The sequence below is a fragment of the Vigna angularis genome, chromosome 3, assembly GCF_016808095.1.
Source record: "Vigna angularis cultivar LongXiaoDou No.4 chromosome 3, ASM1680809v1, whole genome shotgun sequence".
NCBI lineage: Eukaryota > Viridiplantae > Streptophyta > Magnoliopsida > Fabales > Fabaceae > Vigna > Vigna angularis.
The window spans coordinates 30,552,152-30,564,849 of NC_068972.1; positions in this window are offsets into that span (position 1 = coordinate 30,552,152).

Below are 12,698 nucleotides of genomic sequence, written 5' to 3' on the forward strand. Positions count from 1 at the left end.
CACCAGAGAACGAACGCTCGTCGACCTCTTACTGCTGGACGACCGTTCGTTCCACACTGGACGACCGTTCGTTCGGTGGTGGACGAGCGTTCGTTCGCTGATGGACGAGCGTTCGTTCGCTGATGGACGAGCGTTCGTTCGCTGATGGACGAGCGTTCGTTCGCTGGTGGACGAGCGTTCGTTCGTCATCTCAGTATCCACTCATCAATTTTTTTAACGCCGTCCAACCAACTTAACGGAAAGGACTCAATTGATATCAATTTTCAAAATTGGGGACCATTTTGATACACTTTAGAAAACGAGGACCCAATTGAGACATTCGTACATAAATAGGGATGTCGAAAAGGATTAAACCAATTAATTATTAGGAATGATAGGAATCGTATGAACTAATAGTTAAGGATAGGCTTTCTTCGCCACGGAATCGGGTTTTAAGTATTTTAGATAGTGACATTAACATTAATGAAGAAGTAGAATTCATATATACATGACAGTAAATTAGGTGAAATCTAACCCCAACAACATATTCATACCATAATATCAAACCTGTTCATCTTTGCACTTTTGTCCAATTGATCAAATTGCATGTAGTTTTACTTTTCAGTATTTAATCAAGAAATCACATAACTGTTCAGGCCGTGAGTCTCTAGGGATACGATACTTGGTCTTACCATTTTATTTTAGTTGATACGATTCGGTACATTTGTTGGAGTCTTAACAATGTGCCTATTCATATTAAGAGGTCATTCCTTACCCCCTCCCCCCCCCTCTTGGCTAAATATTGGATGGCATTCACATATGCCAATATTCAGCCCTGTTCTCATGTGTCGGATATCACCACACATCGAGTCGTCTTCATCTATTGTGTCCTCAGAAGATTGAACATTAATGTGGGGCACGTTATAACAAATGAAATCAAACAGTGTGCCCATGTTGTAAGTAACAAATCTCCTCTAGGGCACCCATCTCTCATTACATATCTTTGTGAATTAGTAGGGGTGAACATATCTACTCCTCCATTTTAGAGACCGAGGAAGGAGATAGATGCCTCATACTATACTCAGTACTGCATGCCGGATGAAGAGGGATTGCTAGTACCAGTACTGCATGTTGAACTTTGTTTATTTTATGTTGATTTTAGTGAGTCATGTACTTGGTTAGATGGACAATGTTCTGCAATGGTTTGGTATGAAGTGATAAATTGTTTGTGTGCTGATGAGAAGTATGATTGGCTTATGTTAGCCTTATTATTGTGATAGTGACGTTGAGATATTGATTGCTTTAGAGTTTAAGCATAGATGGTGGTGTCTCATAATTGTTAAGATAGATGCATGGTTTCAATTGTGATTAATATGTTTGGCATGATGTTTATCAAATTGTGGAGCCTTGAGTTAACTTGTGAGATGTTGTGCCCCAGAGTTTTTGTTGATTGAATGCTATTACTTTGGAATCACAGTTGATTTTGCCTGAGTTTCTCTATTTGAACAATTTGCTTGCTTGTTACAAATGATCAAGGCCATCTATTGTTATCCCTTGTAAGCCAATGCCAAAATGTCAAACCAAAAATTTTGAAAATTTGTTTTATCCTTTTAACCTTGAGCCTAATGAAAAAAAAAATACCCTTGAAATCCTGGCCTTGAGTTAAGTAGAGTATGCATGTGTGGTATAGGAGAATGGTTCAAGTTTGGGGTTGTTGGGTTGTTAAAAGTAAAAAAGAAGAAGATAGCATTGAGCAAAGTGAATAAAGCAAGAGAAAAGAAAAAGAAGAGAAAGGTAAGCTCAATGCATAAAAGTTGGGATTAAGTTGAGAAGTGGTTTCTTAAGTGAAAAGTAGAAAGAGAGATTAATGCTAAATTATGAAGTAATTGTTCACTCTCTTAACTCAAGGAACTTTGTGTATCCAAAAAACTAGTTTTCTTCTTAGCCCAGCCTCAATACAAGCCCTCAAAAGTCCTTGTGATGATAACTTGTTGTGAATGTGTTTGATGTGTTTAAATGAAAGGCAAAGTTGAATTGTGTGACATTGTGATGGTAGAGTGAAACAAACACCTCATTATACACCTTTGAGCTTGAGTAAAACAATTTCTTTCTTTGGTGAGAAATGGTTATATGCTCTATGGGATAATATTTTTCCTGGTTGTTGATCACTCATAAGGCTTGTGCATCTGTTGTCTATTCTGTGTTATGTGAGCACCATAGTTGAAGCTTGATTGGCTAAGACTTCATTATGTCTTGACTGATCTTTCTATGATGGGCAGACATCAGTGATTTACTTCCTAAAAGAGAATGTTTTTGGTGTGCTAGACCATTGTAGCATGGCTATGTTGTTTGGGCCAAGTTACATTTTGCTTGAGGATAAGCAAAGTTTCAAGTTTGGGGTTGTTATAACAGTTGAATTTACCGTTATTTGTGATGCTATTTTGATACTAAAAAACCCTTTTTTACTTTGAAGCTTGCTTAAACTCTTGTTTTAGTTGAATTTGGTAATAAGGTAAAGAGAGGTTATACTTTATGAATTTGACCACTAATTCCCTTAATTTTGTAAGTTATTGGTATGATTGGAAGAGGAGCAAAAGTGTTAAGGAGTTGGAACCCAGGAGGGACAACATAAGCATTAGGAAAGAAGGGTGAAAGAAGGTTGAAGAAGGACCGTAGGGCGCCTGGTTTCCCTTTTTAAGGGCCCTCGGCGTCAGAAGTCTCGCAAGGGCGCATGGTTGCCCCATTTGGGGCGCTGAGCACCACACTCCTCGTAAGCACGCCTGTGCGCCCACTCCAGGGGTGTTGAGCACTAGCCAGCAACACCGTAGGACGCCTGGTTGCCCTCAGCTAAGGCGTTGAGGGCCAGTTTCTTCGCAGTCACGCTTGGGCGCCCTTAGCTGGGGTGCTGAGCGCCAGCGACCTTGGCCCATGATCCAATGTTGATCTATTTAAAGGCTTCCACACTCTAGGGTTCACATCTTTTGGGCAGCTGAAGCAAGGAAACACTAATTTTGACCCTTTGGAGGGAGATTGGGCATGCAGGAGCTTTCCTTCTCACTTTCTAGGGTTTCCATTCATTCATTCTTAAGCTTCTTTTCTTAATGCCGAATTGATTGTTAGGGTTTTCAAGGGATTGTTGTCTAATAATCAAGATCAGGCTTTTTACATCGAGACATCGGGTTCTAAGTAATTTAGAAAGTGACATTAATATTCCAATGAAGAAGATGAATTCTAATATGCATGAAAGTGAAGTAGGTGAAATCCAACCCCAACAACAACATCATCTCATATTATCAACCTCATCCATTCATTCTTGTGTCAAGCCTCAATTGATCAATTTGCATTCATATTTACTTATGTTGCATTTGCATTTAAGCACCAACAAAATAGCTCTTAAGTCTTGATTAATTAAGGTATTACACAACTGTTAAGTAAACACGAGTCTCTTGAGAAACGATACTTGGTCTTACCATTTTATATTACTTGATACGATTTGGTACACTTGCCAATGTGTTAACACCAGGTGAGCTTGCGGCAGAAGTGCGCTCAGGGCCCTGAAAGGGGCAACCAGGCGTCCTGCGGTACGTGGAGTCTGGCGCTCAGCGCCCCTCAGAGGGCAAGCAGGCAATGGTTCGAGATGCCCTATGCTGAAGGCCCAAGAAAAGGGCAGCCAAGCGTGGTTGTGTGAGCTCCTGCGCCCAGGGCCCCAGAAAAGGGCAACCAAGCATCCTGCGACCTTTTGTAACCTTCTCCTCTGGTGCTTTTTTTGTCCTTCCTGGGCTCCAACTCGTTGATACTTCAACTCCTCTTCCAATTCATTCCAATAACCTACAATATCAAGGGATTTTAGTGATAAAATCATCAAGTATAACCTCAACTCTCTTATTCACAAAAATAAACTAAACACAAGAGTTTAAGCAAGCTTCAAATTCAAAAAGGGTTAATTTAGTATCAAAATTGAATCACAGATAACGGTAAAATCAACCGTTATCAATGTGTGCCCATTCCGTGAGTGTAAATCCCCTGTTGGACACCCATCTCTGATCATTCATCTATGCCAGGTGGCAAGGGTCGACACTTCAACTCCCCCCCCCCCCCATTTGAGAGACCTCACAAGGGCATTGACTTGGCTTACTACACTTAGTATTTCCTTCTTGACGAATAAGGTCTCCCAATCCCACCATCTCAACCTCCCAGAATCCACCGTCATCCTCAGCCACTTCAGCTAGATCAACCTCTACTCGATCCCTACTAGTGATAGAAATCAAGATGGCCTTAATGCATGCCAAGCTCAAGGCCCTGCACAGAAGTGATCTAGCTACCCACAAGAGGATTAGGCACCTTTACTTTGCTTTCCCAGGCCTCCACTGCATGACACCTAAAGAGTTTAACACTAGAGTAGCATGACCTGGGGACTAGGCCTAGTCTAGTGGGGGAGGTGGAGCCTCTTCTAGAGCTCAAGAACTAGAGGAAGCTGAGGAAGCTGAGGATGATGAAGATGAGGAGAATGACGAGGATGATGAGGAGGAAGATGATGAGGTGGAATGATGAATCATTATTTTGTCATATTCACTTAACTTTGGCCACCGAATTTAATTAGTAATTGTGCTTAACTGTCCAATATTTCCTCCATTTTTCTATTTGGGCTTAATTTTACGAGTAATTCATCTTTTAATTAATTTGAATTATTTGAGCTTAATTATTCCTATTATTAGTTTTAGGGCATTTTATGGACTTTTATTCTTCAAGAGAAGGTGTCACGTCATTTATCCACCTCAGATTTATTTTTCCTTTTATTTTGTTTTTCTTTTGTATTTTGGACCAGAATTAGTTGAGCCCATTTTTGGTTAATTTTGTAGAAGCTTATTTTAGGGGCAGACTAGGGACCTAGGTTTTAGTACCCAAAGGAGGAAAAATTATATACTCTATTCATTCTCATTTTTGGCTCTTGGACAGGAACAACTTCCCCTTTTTGGGGTTTAGGTTTCATTTTCGTTTCTTCTCTCCTCTTATGTGTTGAATTTCGTTTTTAATTGCAATTTGATTTCAGTTTTTTGTTCAATTGTTGATTCTGCATTTCCAATTTCGCATTTGAATCCAATTTCGTATTCCAGTTCTGTGTTCGTTTCCTATTCTGTTTTACAATTTCGTATTTTGTTTGCATTTCATTTGCAATTTCCATTTCGCATTCCAATTTACGTTTCCATTTCAATTTATGTTTTCAATTTCTAATTTTTGTTTCCATTTCGTTTTGATGATTGCTTGAATTTGTTTGGTTGGTCATTAGTAACATTGTAACGTTTCCATGAGATTTCTACATTGTCATTGTGAATCTGCTGCCTTGTCTTTCACCATATTTAATCTGTTTTGTGCTTGCAATTAGGTACATGCTTAGTTGCCTAATTGGTATTTAATCTCCGCTTAGTTGATTAATCTGTGTGGTGTAGAATCGATTAAATAGGTGAATTACATTTGCTTAATTCGCTTTTATGAAAATTGGATTGATTTTCACTTAGTTGGTTAATTAGGGATGAGAGGAATGGGTAATTTTTGTTAATATGGGATTGGAAGCACTATAATTGAACTACTAACCAACCATTTTTAATTAGTGTTTGAATTTGTGTTCAATCGGTTAATTTTAGTACACACAATCTGTCCAACCCCTCCTACCCCCTACCCACCCATTAGATGTTTGATCCTTTAACTGAACCAAATATTTGTCCTTGATAGACGACCTAGGAGTCACTCCCTAGTATACTGCATTTCTAATTTTACATTAATTTGATTCGGGTACGACCTCGATCAAGCAAGCTGACGATTCTGATAGGAGTGAGGACATCGTTTCTTGAGTTATAGAGGAGCATAACCATAGTTTCTTTTTAAATTTTTCTTTGTTTTGTTTGAACTTTGTTTTAAAGTTTTTGCTTGAATTTCTAGTCTAGATTTAAATCCTTAGCTTTTGTTTTTTGACTGGCCTAGTGGATACTTTTTTTGCAATTGATTTGGTGATTTGAGTGAGTCATTGATATGCATAGTTTGAATGTAAATATTTTGTGCTTGCTCATTATCTATTTGATTTGCTATGAAAAAATTGATTGAGATGATGTTGATTAAGCTTGCTAAGCTTAGATTATGATTGCTCTCATTTGCTTGGAGATTAGCTTGGTTTTTCTTGTGGTCAATGTGCATGGCATTATGTTTAACAAGTTTTGGAACCCTAAGCAAACTTGTGAGATGTTGTGCTTTAGATTATTTTTGTTAAATGTCATCACTTTGGATCATAATTGATTTTTCCTGAGTTTCTTCTTTTGAATTATTTACTTGCTTGTTTCAAATGATCAAGCCCAGCTTTTCTTCTCCCTCTTCTACATTTTGAGCCAAATGAGCAAATGTTAACCCTTTGAACCTGAAAAGAAAAGTTTTCTTATTCCTTGAACCTTGAGCTTGATATGAAAAATCCTTGACCTTCTTACCTTGAGTTGAGTAGAGCTTTCATTTCTAGTATAGGAGAATGATTTAAGTTTGGGGTAGTTGGGGAAATCATGCTACAAAGAAGCATTGGGAAAATAAAAAAGAGACAAGAGAAAGAAAAGAAAAGAAAAAGAAGAAAGAAGAAAGAAGAACAAGAACAAGAAAAAAATTTCAATGAATGAAAGCTGGAAAATGAGTTGGGAATTGGTTACATTTGTTTTAAAGCAAAAGAAAGATTTATGTTATCATATTTTGATTTGTCTGCTCTCTTAACTCAAGGTGCTTTGTATCTAGAAAAACTAAATTTTCTTCTTAACTCAGCCACAATACAAGCCATAAAGTCCTTGTGATGTTAACTTGCATGTGAATGTGTTTACTTTGATTGAACAAAGGACAAAGTTGATTTGTGTGACATTTTGATGACAAAGTGAAAGACATACATCCTTATAGACCAGTAAGCTTGAGTGAAACACTTTCTTTGGTGAGGAAAGGTTCCATGCAATTAAGGAAAACATTTTTCCATGTATGGTGATCCCTCATAAAGCCTTTGCATTTGTCTTGTAGTCTTTGTTCTGTGAGCACCATAGTTGAAGCTTGTTTTGCTAAAGCCTCATTATCTCATGATCGTTCTCACCATGTTGAGCAAGTATGATTGAATTCTTTGCTTTGATCCAACTTACTTTCTTGAGTTGCTAGACCATCACAATTGATTGTTTCCTAGGCCAAATTACATTTTTGCTTGAGGACAAGCAAAGTTCTAAGTTTGGGGTAGTTTGATAATGGTAATTCTTACCATTATCAGAGGTTCATTTTAGAGAGAACATCAGCTCCTCTTTAACTTGAAACTTGCTTAATCCTCTCTTTTATCTTGATTTTGTAAATAATTGTAGTTAAGTTACATTTAGCAGATATCATCACTAATTCCCTTATTTATAGGTTAATTCTATGCTTTGGAACCTAGGAAAAGGGCCAAGAGCATCAAAAGCATGATCTCATGAAGCCAGGATCATATAAAGCGCTGAGCGCCCCTCAAAGGGCGCTGAGCGCCATTTGCCTCACAGAGACAACGCCTGCACGCCCCATCCAAAGCACTGATCATCATTTGATGCGCAAAGTTGGCGCATGGACACCCCAGCCAGGGTGTTGAGCGCCATTTAATTCGGTAATCTCATGCCTAGGTGCCCTTTAGGGCGCTGAGGACCATCTAGTTCTGTAGAGTTGGCGCCTAGGTGCCCTCCTGTCTAGGCGTGATAACACTCTAGATTTGCATATTTTTCTTTATTAAAATTTTTTTTCTTAAGCTTCTTTAGCCTTTAATTCTTTAGAAATAGAATATATTAGTTTAAATACCTAACAATAGCTTTTAAATAAAAATTTGGTTAATTTTCTCTTTTTGGACAAATAAAATAGTTTTTAAAATACTTAGATTTCTTTTAGAAAAATACTTTTGAAAACAAAATAAAAATATATTTTAGAATAGGTTGTATTTTTTTTACTCTTCTTTAATATATTCTTTTTCTTTTTGCAAACTTCTTTTTGGACTTGGTCAACGGTCAACTATGCAAGGCTGATGTGCACAATTGGAGATAATTGGGCTTGAAAAGCCGAAAGAATATTGGGCCACTGCTGCCACTTAGAGTTGGTGTTGATGCCACTACATTGGGTTGACTCTGAATTAATTGAACACAGCGTTTTGGTGTTGGGAGCTACTGCTTTCCGGGGTCTTTGGCAATATGCTTCTTTTGGCTATGAGAGAAACACTCGAGCATTTCATAGGGAGAAAGCTCCTTCATAGCTAGGGCTTGGGCGAAGCGGAAAAGAAGAGCGAATGGGAGAGAAGGAAGTTATGGCTCGTGCCACTTACCAAATGAAGATGATCCAGTGAATGTGCACGTGCGGGAGGCTCAATCGACAAAATAGGTGGAGAGGTTGAAGATAATCGGAGGGCTGGTGATCAACGTGGACAAAGAAGGTTAGCCGTCGATTGAAGTGAAGGAAGCGTCGAAGAGAAGCATCAAGAGTTGTCAAGGTTCCATTTTTTTTCTTTATCTTCTCTTTACTTCTTCGACCCTATAAAAAGGGCTTCTACCATGTAAATATAGATAGACACACTTTACTCTCAGACGCTGCAAATTTTACATTCATTCGTTAGTTTAGGGTTTATTCGCTTTTGTAGAGTAGGGATTTTGTTACAGGATTTCGCGGAGGAATTCATGAGAGTGACATAAGTGAGCTTCTTCTATGTTTTCTGGTATGACTGTAGTGTTAGCTTTTGATTATGAATAAATCGTTGATGTTATGTTCGGTTTCTGTTTCAATTTTCACTTTCTTGCTTTTGAAGTTTGTTCTTATTCAGTTTACGATTTCTACAATTGTTTTGTTTTGAAAAAATGATTTGAACTCAGTAAATATGCACATCTATGATTCTTTTTGGAATTAAACAACCCCAAGGTGGGCGTGCATTATCGAGATGTCTTCTCGAGTTAGATAGGAGTTAAATGAATGAATAAAATATTTTGAATCATGTTGTTTTAGCTTCTGTCAGTGTCAGTGTTAATTAGGAATTTAAATGTTTAGAATAGGTTCAATTGTGTTTCAGTTTTAGATTTGGTTAAAAGTCATAAAGTTGAGTTGAATATGGTTTGGTTTGGTAAATCAATTGATTGTTATTCATTTTAAGTTCTATATTAGAACTTGAGACCCCGAGGTGGGCATATTATGAACAGGATGTCTTCCTGAATAATAATTAATCAATTGATACACCATTCTAAGCAGGTTTAGTTCAGATTTGGGATTTTTATCCAATGACTTTGTTATATTTAGTAGTTTAGGTTATGTTTTGTTCGTAATGGTTAGAATTAGGTTATGCTTCTGCACAATTTAGTTTCTCTTATGAGTTTTAAGATGTATCAGATTGTTAGATTCAATTTTAGTTTCTGTTTTAGAAGGTTCAATTTGTGAATGATGATAATGATGTTGATAGTGTAGGTTATTGTTTTTACTAGTGTTTAGACTAGAGTTGGTTCTGATTCATAAGTTTCTCCCAGGATTCTTTGCTTTTGATCATTACTTCTAGATGTATCTGGTTGACTTTTCTTTGCTTTAGATTGTACATATGTGTCTGCAACATTTAAGTTCAGTTACTTCATAAATGAGCATATTCATTTGGCTTTTAGGATTTTTTTAGCTTTTAATTTCCAATTTGAGTTGCTTGTTTACAGTTTTAGTTTTAGGTCATTTTAGTTGCATGTAATTCTCATATTAGTTTAATTTTTGTGTCTGTTTTAGGTAGTTTAGAGTTCTATTCTCATTTCTTTTCTTTTATTTCAAATTACATTTTATTTTCTTCTTTTTCTTTTAAACAAATTTTTTTTCTTTACTCTTTTCTTTTTAATTTCATTGTTTCATTTCTAATTTCCCCAACTTGCATTAGTAGTAATTAGTTAATAAATATAGACTAAAAGCAAGAATTAACCAAACACTTGAAACTTAATTGTACCGAGTCCAAGGATTGATACCTAGGTTGTCCATGTACTTCATTAGTGGGGAAACTTAGTTTGTTCTGATTTTGTGCGACCAAAATTCAGTTTAACAGGGCGCTAAGCGCGACTTTTGCTGATGTGGCACTTGTGACCTATTTAATGCTAACATGCAACGAGGATGGCATCTTTAGGCGACTAAAGCACGAAAATACCTTCTTGGAGCACTTGGATGCTAGCTTGGGCATGTGGGAGTTGTCCCTTCTTCTTCCTTGGGCCTCCAACTCTTCCATTTTCTTCCTTGTAAGCTTAAGCTCTCCACGATAATGGAGAGCTAACTCCATTCTTGTTGGGGGATTGATGTAACCATCAAACTTCATGTATATATGTTTATTTCACCTACTTCTTGTTAAGTAGGTGAAATCATACCCCAACATTACCAATTCATATCATTTCTAATCTTTCCATTTCTAAGTGTTTTAGGTACAAAAGTTCATTTTACTATTGAAGCATTATGTTTATTTTAATTGCACCTAAATCTCACTTGATGCCATCATTCTTTAGTCTTGATTAGTTAAGTAATTATACGATTGTTTGGTGTTGTACGAGTCTCTTGAGAAATGATATCTAGTCTTACCAATTTATTACTTGAAATGATTCGATACGCTTGCCGAAGTCATAACAATGATCTCAAGGATACTCCATTCATGGTACCTGGATAGTGGATGCTCGCAACATATGACGAGTCAAAGGTCTATCTTCCAAGACCTCAAAAGCAAGAAAGGTGGAACAATCACATTCGAAAGAAATCAACAAGGCAAAATAATAAGCATTAAAAAGCTAGGTATAAACACCTCACATTCTATTGATAATGTTTTACTAGTAAATGGCCTGAAACATAATTTGTTGAGCATAAGTTAATCATGTGATAGTGGATACATTGATTTCTTTAAGAAAGGCCAATGTAATTTTCTAAACAACTAGGGTCTATTAGTATTCACTACAAATAAACAAGGCAACTTGTACAAGATAGATCTAGATGAACAACAAGAAGAAGAAGAGTCAGTTGTTGCTCTTAACTTTTTTGGATAAATCAACATGAAGACTATGGCATCTACTAGATGACCATTACACATGATATTGCTCAAGCCAAAATCAGCAATCTTGATATTAAATGTGGAGTCCGAAAGTAAATTCTCAGGTTTCAAGTCTCTATGAACCACCATATTCCTCTGACAATACTCCACACCAGAACTTATCTACTTTGAATGTTCCATAACACAAGTTAGAATATATTATCAGCAACAAGCACAAATTTCTGAAGTGCACAAAAATATTAAAAATTAAACCTGCCGAAAAAAATGGGTGTTTACGGATCTTAGGTATGGTCATTCTCCTCATAGGATCAACCACAAGCATCCCTGGTATCAAATCCATAGCATTAGGTGATAGATGACTCGGAAGTGTGTATATCCCACCCTACATGAAACAATGAGGAAACAAATCACTAGTGATAATATATTTCGAAGAATAAATTTTGCTTTGGATTATCTGATTCTAAAAGATCAATTACTACATAAATTATAGGTTTAATAGGTTCGGAGGTCCCTATATTTGCGGGTTCGTTTCAGTTGGGTCCTCCAATTTTTAAAGTGATCAATTGGGTCCCTAATTTGGTAAATGTGATTCAATAATAGGATCTCCGTTAAATGTAGTTAACGTACGTTAACTTTGTTATGAAGTGGAAGCTGAGGCATCCAGGTGGCATCCTTCGTGGATTTTTATCATTTTTAGAAATTATTAACCAATGTTTCTCATTAATGTTCTGAAACTGGGAATTTGGGATCAATGGCGTATTTGAACCAGAGTAAAGACCATGAAGTTAACATCGCCGTCGCCACCGGAAAGCTTGTCCAGATCTGGCGCTCTCTGGCCTTCCGCCGCGAGTACTTCCCCTTCGAGCTCGTACGCACCTTTGCCGAGTTCGACGCGAAAGTAACCACCCTCGATTGGAGCCCGGACTCCAGGTACCTCATCGTCGGGTCCAAGGATTTAACCGCGAGAATCTTGTGCTTGAAGAAATTGAATAGTGGTGGAAAGAAAAAACCCTTTTTGCTCCTAGGGCACAGGGATTCGGTTGTAGGTTCGTTCTTCGGTGTCAATTCGAAAACTAGTAGAGTTTGTAAGGCTTATACGATTACTAGGGATTGTTACTTATTTAGCTGGGGTTTTACTTCTGATAGTGGTGGTGAGGCTGAGGGTTCGGAGCCGCCCTCGCCAAGGACGCCAGAGAGGGACGCGGAAAGGAATTTGGAGGTTGTTGAGAATGATGGTGTGAAGAAGAGGAAGAAAATTGATGTTGAGGATGGTGATGAGGGTTACCTGAGTAAGGGAAAGTGGGAGTTATTGAGGAAGGATGGGTTTATGCAGGGATAGGCAAAAGTGACAGCATGTGATTATCATAGGGGGCTAGATATGGTGGTTGTTGGATTTTCTAATGGTGTGTTTGGGTTGTATCAGATGCCAGATTTTGTGTGCATTCATTTGCTATCTATTTCAAGGGAGAAAATTACCACCGCTGTGTTTAACGAGCTTGGGAACTGGCTGACATTTGGTTGCACCAAATTGGGGCAGCTGCTGGTGTGGGAGTGGCGTTCTGAGAGCTACATTTTGAAGCAGCAGGGTCATTACTTTGATGTTAACTGTGTGAATGGAAGGGAAAATAAAACCCTGTGCTTCAAAATGATAAAAATCCACGAAGGATGCCAC